This window comes from Apis cerana, linkage group LG15 (assembly GCF_029169275.1).
Source record: "Apis cerana isolate GH-2021 linkage group LG15, AcerK_1.0, whole genome shotgun sequence".
NCBI classification, from domain to species: domain Eukaryota; kingdom Metazoa; phylum Arthropoda; class Insecta; order Hymenoptera; family Apidae; genus Apis; species Apis cerana.
The window spans coordinates 339227-351724 of record NC_083866.1 but is presented as its reverse complement, the minus strand read 5'-3'; the positions used below and the strand labels follow the sequence as shown (position 1 = coordinate 351724).

The 12498-nt window shown below is 42.8% G+C and overlaps 1 long non-coding RNA gene across 2 annotated transcripts; it reads left to right on the top strand.

Moving 5' to 3' along the window:
- Positions 1 to 3493: 3493 nt before the first annotated feature.
- Positions 3494 to 10033, top strand: LOC133667353 (uncharacterized). 2 transcript variants are annotated; one of them, XR_009832767.1, is made up of 4 exons: positions 3494 to 4901; positions 4989 to 5092; positions 5179 to 5466; positions 7867 to 10033. It is a non-coding gene; the product is annotated as an uncharacterized LOC133667353 (long non-coding RNA). The 2 variants fall into 2 exon arrangements; XR_009832766.1 differs by having other exon boundaries at positions 3494 to 5092.
- The last annotated feature ends 2465 nt before the right edge of the window (positions 10034 to 12498 follow it).

Genomic DNA, 12498 nt, shown 5'->3' with positions numbered 1-12498 from the left:
GATCCTTTAGCAGGGCGCGGATCGAGCCCTCCTTCCAGGTCTCAGGGAAAATACCGTAGCGCAGACATGCGTTAAAAAGGCCTCGCAGCTCTCTGCAGATGATGGCGTGGGAGGCTTTAAGGACTTCGACCTCGATCCTATTCGGGCCCGGCGCTTTGCCGTTCTTCATCTTGCTTATCGCCCGCCGGACTTCTTCCTTGTCGAAAGGCGGCGCATCGTCCGTCGTCGGTGGTTCGACCGCCGCTCGACGTTTCATTGTTTGTGCCGCTGTGATATCTGGTGTGTCGTCCGGGACGAGGGAATCCAATAATGCGCGAGCGCACTCCTCCCACTTTGGTCTTTTCCTATCGCCTGCGTGCCATTCTCTCGGCGTTGCAACGACGGCCTCTGGCGCAACCTTCCTACTGCAGAGTTTGTAAATCACACCCCATGGGTCACGGTTCCCTTCTTCGGTGACGAATCGCTGCCAACTTTCTCGTCTAGCCTTTTCGATTTCCGTTTTGTACTCCCGCCGAATGTTCAGATATACGGTTCTTCTTTTCTCCCTGAGTTCGGGGCACGCTCCGTCTGGAACGCTTTTCTTGCAACGTACATCCTTCTTTTGCGCTTGGTCAGGGATTCTGTCCACCATGTCACTGACTTCACGTGCACCTTCTTCGGCTTCATCGCGTAGTTGCACGCCTCGATGATGGTGTCTCGCAGGGCAATTGCCGCGGAGGAGACTCCCTCGGCCGAGTGGATTTCGGCGTTCAGACGTCCCCCGCTCCGCAACTCTTCGATACGCCTTCGGAACCTTCCCCAGTCCGCCGTTCTCGTGTTATATCTGGGGAGTGGCGGTTGATACTGCTGTCCTCGCTGCGGAGCCACACTCGTCAGTATAACGTTATGGTCACTGGTTGTCCATTCCTCCACGACAGACCACCGCCTGACGAGCTTCAGAACGCCTCGGGACGCGAGAGTAATATCGATAGTCGAGGCGCCCGAATGCGAGCGGAAGGTGGGGGCTGATCCCGGCTCGTTCAGCACCGTGAGATCGAGGCTCGCTAGAGCAAGCTCGATCTCCTCGCCACGGGTATCCGCATGACTGCAATGCCACAGAGGCGACCTTGCATTTACGTCGGCCGAGATGATCAGTTTCTCTCCGGGAAGCGTGGACGCGATTTCTTCTATTTTCCTGATGTATGGTCCAACGCTATCGGAGCACTGAAAATAGATGCTCGCGAGATACATTCGTCCGAAGGGTCCGATCACCTCTACACACACGCAGTGATCGTCACATAGGTGAGTCAGCTTGGTCGCCGTGATCTTGGGGTTACGGATCGCTATTCCGGCCATGACCGCGGTGCCTGGTTTGCCTCCGGAGACCACGAGCACGCGCCGCCCGAATCCGATGAATTTCCCTCGGGTTATATGGTTCTTGCATGAGCAGGATATCTATGCATTCTTCATCCATGACCCGCGCGATCTCGAGCGTAACGCACTGTGCTCTCCGCATGTTGAGTTGGGCCAGACGTAGCTCGCGTACATCTTCGTTGGTTCTACTGGCCATAATCCGTTCGCAGCAAGACCTGATTCAAAGCCGCGGTATAACAGGGACAGGCTTTATCCGTCACGGAGTGTGTTGATGTCTTTCCACCTCTCTTGCAGTTGTGGCAGACTGGGCTTTTGTTTTTATTAGGGCAGTTTTTGAAGGCATGGCCTTCTTCCGCGCAGTGACCGCAGATTTCTTTGTCGTTCCGGCAATATTTGGCTGTGTGACCAAAGCTGTGACACTTGTAGCATCTCGTCGCTACTATGTAGTCCTGTACTCTGCAGCAGTTCCAGCCGATGTAGATCCGTTCTTTTTTAATGAGAATTTCGCGCACTTCCTTGGAGGTCTCGAGCACCCAGTTGCATCTTTCTTTTTTCCTGTCACCCGTCTTGAATGCTAGCCTTACTTGTCGGCGGAACATTTCTTTCGTGTTCGAGTCTAAGTTCTGCTCTATAATGGCTTTCATTGTCTCCTCGTCGTTGTTGGCTCTGGGAACATCGTATATTATAACTCGTGGGCTTTTCTTCGCCGGGACACCGACCACGAAACCAGCCTCTCTCAGCTTTGGGTGCTCGAGAAGAGTCGCGAGATCCTTTTGACCTGCCGTTTCTACGAGGATCCCATTGCCACTAATTTTCTTCACATGTTTGACCTTGAGTTTTTCCGCCACGGGCGAGACTATTTTTAATACGGCTTCCTTGGTTTTCTCGGAGCTACTCGCGACTCCTGTGTCGGAAGGGGTTATCGTTATGGAGTTTGGCGGATTCCGTTTCGTGTTCGTGAGCGCCGCAATCCCGGAGCGCACGCCCACGCGTTCCGCGTATGTCATGTTAGGTTTGCCCGGTTGTCGTTGCATGGCTCTTTCAACCGTTTTTTCCACCGCTTCTTGCATTTGTTGGGTCTGTTTTGCTCCTAACGCTAATACCTGACCCTCCAGATTGCTATTATAAATTAAACTTCGTTGGAGGAGCGTGTGAATTTTCGTCACCTTTGATGTAATCTGTCCCATTACCCGTTTCGGGATACTGTTCTCGGGGTCTGAAAGGATGTTGAGTATTTCCTTGTAAGCTTTTTCCGCGCTTGTTCTCATCTTGAGGGAGGATAGGATTTCTTTTAATTCGTTTATTTCGTCCCGAGATTCTTCCGATATAATGGCTGATTCTTTCCCGGGACTTCCGTTCTTCCGTCGCGACTTTATCTTCCTCTTTGATTGTACGGGGCCCGAGTATTCCTGTTCGGACTCCTCGCCGGACGATACCTTCCTTTTTAGGTAGAAGGATCGCGAATTCTCGCAATCCATATCCGATGTCTCGGTTGCGCGCTTCGCAGACTTAGACATTTTGCGATACTCCACCCTACGCTCGTTCGATAAGGCAGGTCGACAAGGCTGGTCACGCCCTCCAAGCCTGGTCGGCAAGGCAGGACACACCCTCCCGAGCTTGGGCAGTAAGGCAGGTCGCGCTACCTACGCGTTATCCCCGGGCCCCGGGCCGGGGCACACGCGACCGCAGGTAGAGCGCTCTCCGGTCGTCAGTAGTAACCGTACACGAACACTTGATGGCGCTGCGATCGACAGACGCCGAAACTTCCAATATGGCCGACAAGCGTTCTCTATCGGATTATTTTTAGCGTAGAATATTTATCACTGAGACATGTATCACAACGATGTACAAAATCGCTTCTTCTCACCGTCCCCAAGCGGCACAAGTGAAGGCAGGGCAACGCATTCAGTGCGAAAGAAGGAAATAAGAAGACAACGTGATCGCCCACGTGGCGTCACGCGGAAGACGGACGCGCGAACGTTTTTCGCGATTCACGGCCCCCTACACTTCCGATCACACTGATAACACGGCCACTAGTACACTTCCACTATAGGAACACTTTGAAAAGCACCTTATAATTAATAACGCACAAAAACCACTCAAAAACCACTTAGAATACGGAGCGACGTGAAGACGCGTCCGTAGTCCACCGCACCTCACACCACTCTCCAGTAGATAGGGACAGAGGGAATCTCGTTAATCCATTCATGCGCGTCACTAATTAGATGACGAGGCATTTGGCTATATCATGCGCCTACGATCAAAGCGACCGTGGCGGACTTCCGAGGATACCTCCTCGTAGGGTGATTTTGATATCTTGGGAAGTTTAAGTGTTCCCAACACTTTTCCAATTATTCCAACTCTTTTACCGTCGTTCCAGGTCGTGGCACAAGCCATCGAAGGGAGCGAACGATCCGCCAGCCACTAGACTTATTCGATACGTAAGTTTAACTTACGTTGTGGGCACAAGGTACCCCTCCCTTAACCTTTCCGTACATGATCAAAAAGAAGAAATTTTTTAGCACCAGCGGCCGGTCGACCGCTCGCTCTCTTAGCTATGGGTAGGTGGGGTCGCTGCTCCCCATCGGTGTGCACCTCACCGCCCATTCCTCGCCGTAGCCGGTTTCGAACTCTATGATTCTCCGAAGAGCAATCGATAGGCATTCCAGCGGGACCACGTGGAGGTACGAACTACGACTTGAGGCATAAGAGGCTCTGTATTGCGCTTCATGCCCCCAGCAACTATTACTCTCAAGAGAGTAAAGTACTCTAAGAGAGTCATAGTTACTCCCGCCTTTAAAAGATAGTCCCAAGTTCACTTCCACAGTTAGTTTTACAAAGTAAACAAACAATTTTCGATGACGACACGGTTTAAAAGGCTGTACGTGAAGTACCGGACACATGATGTGGTCTGTTAAATGGCCGCATAATGCGCTGATTTTTACCTGGGAAGCATCAGACTATCCAAATTAAGAGAGTCATAGTTACTCCCGCCGTTTACCCGCGCTTTTTTGAATTTCTTCACGTTGACATTCAGAGCACTGGGCAGAAATCACATTGCGTCAACACCCTCGGGGGCCATCGCAATGCTTTGTTTTAATTAGACAGTCGGATTCCCCTAGTCCGTGCCAGTTCTGAGCTGAGCGTTGAATGGCGGCCGAAGAGAGCGACCACGACGGCAGAGCCGCCACGGAAGCCTCGCAGCAAGGAAGATCCGCGGGAGGCCAAGGCACGGGACCGAGCTCGGATCCGGGGTGCGAGGTACAAGACCACGCCCCGTTCAGCTCGCCCAGGCCCGGCACGTCAGCCAAACCCGCTTCCCGACGAAGCCCGATACGCCGCGCTCCTCAGAGCCAATCCTTATTCCGAAGTTACGGATCCAATTTGCCGACTTCTCTTATCTACATTCTCTTACCTACATCTATCGACTAGAGGAGACCTTTATCTTGGAGACTTGTTGCGTATATGGGTACGAACCGGCGCGACATCTTTGCGTCTCCTGGATTTTCAAGGTCCGAGAGGAAGATCCGGAAGCCGCTGCAACTGTGGTACTCTTCATGTTCCAAATCCTTGCTAGAAGTTTCCAGGGAACTTGAACGCTTATACAGAAAAGAAAACTCTTTCCGGATCTCCAGGTCATTTTGGGTTACCCCGACGAACACTCTTACGAGGGCTTGAATGGTTTGTTGTTCCGCTGCCGGGTTCCAGAATAGAAACCGGATTTCCTTTAGCTCAATGGGTGTGTTTCTGATCTTATATTTCAATTTTTATATATTTGTGTGTATCATCTTAGGACACCTTATTTATGTAGGATTTCTCTTAAAGCTTAGGATCTACTGACTCGTGTGCAACGGCTGTTAACACGAAACGCTTCTCCACATCAGTCTTCCTTGCTGGGGACGTTGCTGGAGTATTTGCTACTACTACCAAGATTTACACCGACGGCTCCAAGCAAGGCTCACGCTCAAACTCTTCTGTGCACATCGCCGCGACCTCCTACACATCAGGACTTCATGGAGAATGGTCCCGCCCGAAAGCGGGACTCACGTGCCTCCCTATTTACCGCTGACGGCAGAATATAGACGCGACGCTTCAGGCTAGTTGGTTTGGCAGGTAAGTTGTTATACATTCTTTAGTGGATTCTCACTTTCATGGTCACTGTCAAGTCCTTCTGTCTTAAGTCTTTCATGGTATCCCATAAGCATCGACTGCCTTTCATCCCACAGCGCCAGTTCTCCTTACCAATATTGACCCACTTGGCACTCTGATCCAAAATCTCGTGGCTTCATCCAAGCAAGCCAGAGATCTCACTGGTTTAAAGTTTGAAAATAGGTTGAAGTCGTTTTGGCCCCAAGGCCTCTAATCATTCGCTTTACCAGATGAGACTTTTACGCGTTTGATGAGAAATGGTCGAGTGCCAGCTATTCTGAGGGAAACTTCGGAAGGAACCAGCTATTAGATGATTCGATTAGTCTTTCGCCCCTATACTCAATTCCGACGATCGATTTTTACGTCAGAATCGCTCCGGATCTCCATCAGGGTTTCCGCTGACTTCGTTCTGACCAGACATAGTTCACTATCTTTCGGGTCCCAACGTGTACGCTCTAGGTGCGGCTCTTCTCACAATGAGAATGAGACGCCCCGGGAATGCGGGGTCGCATAGTAAGTCGCATAGCGGCCCATCTTCCCTCGATCGGCACAAAGTCCGATCTTCATTTTCATTTCGCCTTTAGGTTTTTGTATCTCGCGCACATATTAGACTCCTTGGTCCGTGTTTCAAGACGGATCTTGAGAGTATTCAAAGCAATAACGTCGCCGATTGATAATTCGAGTCTTGGCCCGTCCAAGGATATCGTCTGCTAACAGCTGGCCAGGCCCGGAGACGACACCAGGTCCGTACCTCTGGATAAGAACTGACCGAGTTTAAGGCGGGGCCTGACGCACACACATTCGAAAAACTGGATTGGTTGCAATCCGGTACCGTGTGAGTACCGTCGTGCAGTTGGCCAGACGACCGAGGGTCTGCCGTGCGAAGCGACGCGATAGGCACCCTCTCGGGCCATAGACCGATACAAAACGGGTCGCGATGTTCTAAGGGAGAAATGCAGGACTACGATACCGAAACATTCAAGCCGAAGATGATGTGTCCTCGTCAATGAACCATCCGGAGCATCGTTGCCAATGAATCTCCCCATTCGATTTTTTGGATTTTTCAGGTTACCCCTGAACGGTTTTACATATTCTTGAACTCTTTCTTTAAAGAGAGTTCTTTTCAATTTTCCCTCACGGTACTTGTTCGCTATCGATCTCGTAGTAGTATTTAGCTTTAGATGTAGTTTACCACCCACTTAGAGTTGCACTCTCAAGCAACCCGACTCTAAGGAGAGATCTTCCCGAAATCCTACCTATCACTACGGGCCTGGCACCCTCTACGGGTAAATGGCCCCATTCAAGATGAACTTAAACGAAGTTCGACGTCATGGGATAAACGGATCCTCCCAAACACTACATTTCCCAGCGGCGGTACCGCGGGATTCAGTGCGCTTGGCATTCCTGTTCGCTCGCCGCTACTAAGGAAATCCTTGTTAGTTTCTTTTCCTCCGCTTATTAATATGCTTAAATTCAGCGGGTAATCTCGCCTACTCTGAGGTCGTTTCTACATATAACACGAAATATATTCATGACATGTAGCGTGCACCAATGAGAAGAATAAGAAAATTAACGAGAGAAAGTTAAGTTATTTTTTCTTTTTCTTTCCTCTTTTTTTTTTTTAATTAATAAAGAAAGGAAAAAAGGAAAAAAAATAAAAATTCGAAATAGAAGAATTTTTCCACTTGAATATATACTATCATGTATTTTTTCCTTGCGCCTTCACTAGATATATTTCTTTTCTCTTTCGTATTACAAATTCTTTTCCCTTTCTTTTTTATACTTTTTTTTGTCTCCCATGTATATTATTGGTATGTATTCTTGCATCGATAAAGAGACATCGACTCTCATCGTTCGAAATTTCAGACAGGCAGGGAATTTTTGTATGGACAACGATCGGGTCAGCTCGAGGTGGAGACGCTGTATTATCCTCATCAATCATGATGCTCGCACGATCTCGATTGTACCAACGAATAACTTTTTATTTATCCCGACCCAAAATCCCAATAAGTCGAACTTACTCTTTTTTTTTATTTGTACGATGAAGTTACAGCCAGAGAAAAAAATAAAAAGAAAGTAATGAAAGAATTCGTCTTTTTTAAAAAAAAGAGAGAAAAGAAAAGAGTATTATTGCGAAGAAGAAGAAGAATATTCCTCTTTATTGCAATCGTAGTATTTTAAATATATACCACACCATAGTGTCAATTATCGTATGTGATATTTATGTTCGAGCCAAGACTCTCGCAAGATATCCGAATATCGGTTTTGTTTTAACGCTCGTCCTCCTCCTCTATTTTAGCTTCCGTTGACAATTCCAGCGGTTCCTATTTTTTTAAAACGTCCGTCATTTTCTCATCTATACAGAGATCAAAATTATGGATGCACGCCTTCAAAGATCAACCCAATTACAATACCCTGATCCATCAAGGACGATGAACAGGCTGAACAGAGATGGTATGTCGGGACGAGTCTCTTTACTGCTGTACAAAAAAAGAGAAAAAATAAAATGAGGTAGTGAAACTCACGCAAGGAAAAATATCACGAGCCATTTCCAGGGACTGGACGACTGACATGGACATGCAGTCCGGCGATACACAACAAAAAAGGCATGGGATGACCAACATTAGATTCAGGAAATTTCTCTTTCTCTGTGCGGAGATATCATAATTTGTCGTCTCGAAAAAGAAAAAAAAAAAAAATGAACGAAAAGTTGAACTAACGTATCTCTAATCATTTTCTATCCCCAATTCGCCGTAATAGTGATTTTCTTGTCGAAAAAATATAGTTTTAATCAAAATCAATTTTTCATGGTAGAATTTGTCATGATGTGGCGAGTTTTTGTTCGATGTCGTATTTCTATTTATTTTTGAATCCGAATCGCGGTAACAACGTTTTTAACATCGAAAAGCTAAAATTTTGATCAAAATCGACATTTCGTGTCGGAATTCAACATATCTGTGAGAAATCGTCATTTTTAACGAAATCAAAGAGGAGTACGCCAAGCCAACAGAAAAATATACCCCCACCCCTCCCCCCTTCCCACACACACATACGTGTATCTACAAAACAAAAATATATACAAATAAATATATACAAATCAAAAGGCAATTTCATACATTATTACACGTCAAGGCATTTATGATCATATGAAGAAGAGGAAATTTTAGAATCTTTAGATTTAGGCACTATTGAACCGACTATAGAATAATTGTATAAGAGATACAAAGAATTTTTTTGGCTCATTCAAGCAGGAAATGTTGCATATTATATTCAATTTTAGCTGGTTACTCTTCTACGTATGCTACGGTCGAATAAAAAAGTGGAAATTTTAGAATATCTTGAATAGTGTGTTTCATTAAAACGACTGTATCTCCGAAGATAATATATATATATATATATAATACTTAATACAATACTTAAACTATAATATTTTAAATCGAATGCTGTTGTAGAAGAGCTAAAATACGTTATTTAATCTAAATGTCGTTTTTTGCCGTCATGTTTGATTATTTTATTAAATATTCTGTGAATTTATATTTTGTAAATCATATGCGTATATATGAATGTACACACATATTTAAAAATACAATATAAAATATAAATTGTAAATATATAAACATTTATAATATAAATATATATAATATATATATATATTACATAATATAAACATTTATAACATATTTAATGCATAATTTTTAAAGATTGCTATGAATAATGCGTAATGATGATTTTAACTTATATGAAAGTTAAAAATTTGATAGTAAAAAGAAATAAAAAAAGAAAAGGAATTTCAAACAATAAATATAAATGCTTTAATAAATGTTTTAAGTTGAAGTGTTTCAGTTTTCTTTAGTTTACTTTGTTTAATTTGAAAGTGTAAATAATTTAACTATTTTTCTGTGGAATACTTTTACCATTTATAAAGTAATTGTTTATATAATAGAATTTTAGAACATAAGTAAATATAAATCTCACATATATCTTCTCTCCAATCTTAATATTCATAGTTTCGTTCATAGTTTTGTTATTTTGAAAATTATACTTTTTAAAATTATACGATATAATTAGAGAAATTAATGATGCAAAAATATTTAAATTCAAGATAATTTTTGTTTAATGTGTTTAAATATATTGATAAATATTTGTAATAATAATAATAATAATAATAATAATAATAATAATAATAACAATAATAAGAATAGGAATAATAATCTATTTTAAATATATGTTTTATAATAAGATTTAATTATCTATATTATTAATGTCTATATTAATATTATTTAACTATATTACGTGCAAATCGACAATGCGGAATTTATAATGGTCTAATCTCGTGATTTGTGTTGTAAAAAGAATCTTGTGAAAAAAGAAAATTCATCAACTCCGAAGCACATGTAATCATTATTATGGGCACGATTGCTCAATTTTTTACTGTAGAAGATAAAATCAAGATAAAGATCCAAAAGTCCGATAAAGTGTGGATTTGTTCAATTGTTATTAATAAATGCAACAATTTAAAATGATACGATAACACTGGTTTCATTAGAATCCACTGCATTGTGTTTTCTTGTGAAAGTGATGAAACAAGTTTCGACTCTAATATCTAATTTCCTAAATATCGTGTAAGTTTTCCTAAGATCATAAAATTAAAAATTAAACTCTATATGTATTATTGGAATAAGACAAATATTAACATCAATGACTTTTATGTAATAAAGATATAAATATTTTTCTTTTTTTTTTATAAAAAAATTCATCCAATATGCAATATGTCACTGCATACTGTCAACGTACACAGACACCCTTAAGATGTTATGCAGAAGCAGGATTATCATTACTGATCTCTTCAGGAAAGAGATCTATATGATTCTGCAAAACGTGATCTTTATCTGGATCCTCAGAATGTTGTTTAGAATATTCGATATGTTAAAATAGTTGGATGAACCTGTACACAAATGTCCTGCAAAATTCCTTGATATTAGCACAAGAAAGATAAGATATCACTATCTTTTGTGAAATCAAGATCACCGAAAATGACACGGCAAATCGAGCACGCGCTGCCTGGATAAAACTCGACAGTATAACTCGACGCATAATCACTACATTAGTGCTACATCTTGACATGGGACTACAATATTCCCACGACAAAAAATGCATATTTGTGAAGAATGGAAATATTGTTGCAGTGGAAGAAAGAAAAGATAAGTTATTTGTAATGAAATTTAAAGTCATTACAGACAGATCATCAGGAAAATATGGCAGTGTGCAATTCTCTTTTCTTCTGGCACAAATCAGAATGTGGATCAAGTGAAGAAAATTTTAAGATCCCAAAACATCTTTTTTAAGTATTAAAAGTTTTATTGCGAAGATTGCATCATAGGGAAAATGTACAGATCTACCATTCCGAAAAAGCGATAAAATCTGAGCGTATTGGAAAACTCATGCATGCAAAACCCATCTTTCAGATCCAATGCAAGAAAATTCGCTTGGAGGAGCTCGATATTTCTTAATGATGAAAGGTGACTATAATCACTGGAGAAGTCTATATTTTATCAAAAATAAATCAGAGACATCATGTTTAGAGAATTTCTTTAAGGAAACCGATAAGCATTTAGAAAAAGAAATCAACATCTTCAGATCGGATAACAATCTTAAATTTGCCAATAAAGAAATTAAGGAACTAACACGTCGATATGGCATTATGCATCAGAGAACGGTACCATTTACTCCGGAACAGAATGATTCGCCGAACGGGAAAATAGAACCGTAGTTAACTTAACGAGAATGTCGTTGCATGCAGAAAAATCATCAATCAAAATGTGGGCTGAAGTTAATTACACCATTTATACTTTAAACAGAACCGGAAGAGTGAGGAGAAAGGAGTAATACCCATTAAACTGTGGCTCAAGAAGAGATCAAACATTTTGAACCTCAGAATCTTCAGAGAAAAAATATACTTCCATACCCCTAAAGAAAAGAGACGAAAATGGGACGTCAAAACTCCGCAGCGGAACAAGTTGGACCTACCCCGTTTGGGGAGACGGTTCATTTAGTCAACGATGGACGCGACAGAGCTACGTCAATCGCCGTCCAGCGGGGACCACGTGGAGATAGAACCGTCGGCTTTTGCTCGATCCCATGCAGGTTGGTTATTACCGTTAAACTCCACCGCTTCGATACTTGTGTACCGTTTGTTGCCGCGGTCAGGGTTTTACGTTGGTTTTTACCTTTGGCCTTTGGTTCACGGGTTCGGTATTTGATGAGATAAATCAAATACCGCATCCGCTCCTTCCTACGAAGAATCTTACCTGCTGTTATATTGAACTCTCGGAATATATCTCTCCCACACAGCATTCTTATTTCTGGCGGTCATGTTATCTCGTTATCTTCGCATTTTTTTCAGAGTTTCGCTCTTCTTTGAACATTCGACAGTGCAGTAGCACGTGCTCTGCAGTTTCCTGTTCCTCGCCGCAGGCGCACGTTGCAGATCGTCGAATACCAAGTTTTGCAAGTTTGTCTGCAAAATCTCCGTGGCCCGTTAAAAATTGTGTCACATAGTGGTTAGTGCTCATCCATTTATATGGTAGCCTTTCCTCTACATTGGGGAAAATGCCATATGTTTTTCTTCCCTTCGAGGACTGATCCCACCTTTGCCACTCCACAAGAAGAACCACTCGATCCTGCTTTATGTCCTTAACATTGTTATATATATTCATTGCTCGCTCTGGTAAGGATCCCTGTTGAATCGGTTGGTTCCTTTTTCTTAGTCAGTATCTATATTCCGTTTCCTTGATTTTTAAATCTATGGGCAGGACACCCGCCACTATCGGCAAAGCATCCGCCGATGCCGTGTGGTATGATTTTGTCCTGATTTATTAATTAATTAATATGATTAATTCTATCGCACCACGACGCCGCTGCATATGTCGCTATTAGTATAAATATACCATTGTACAGTGTTGACATACATGCGTGGTCCAAACCCCAATCTTTTTT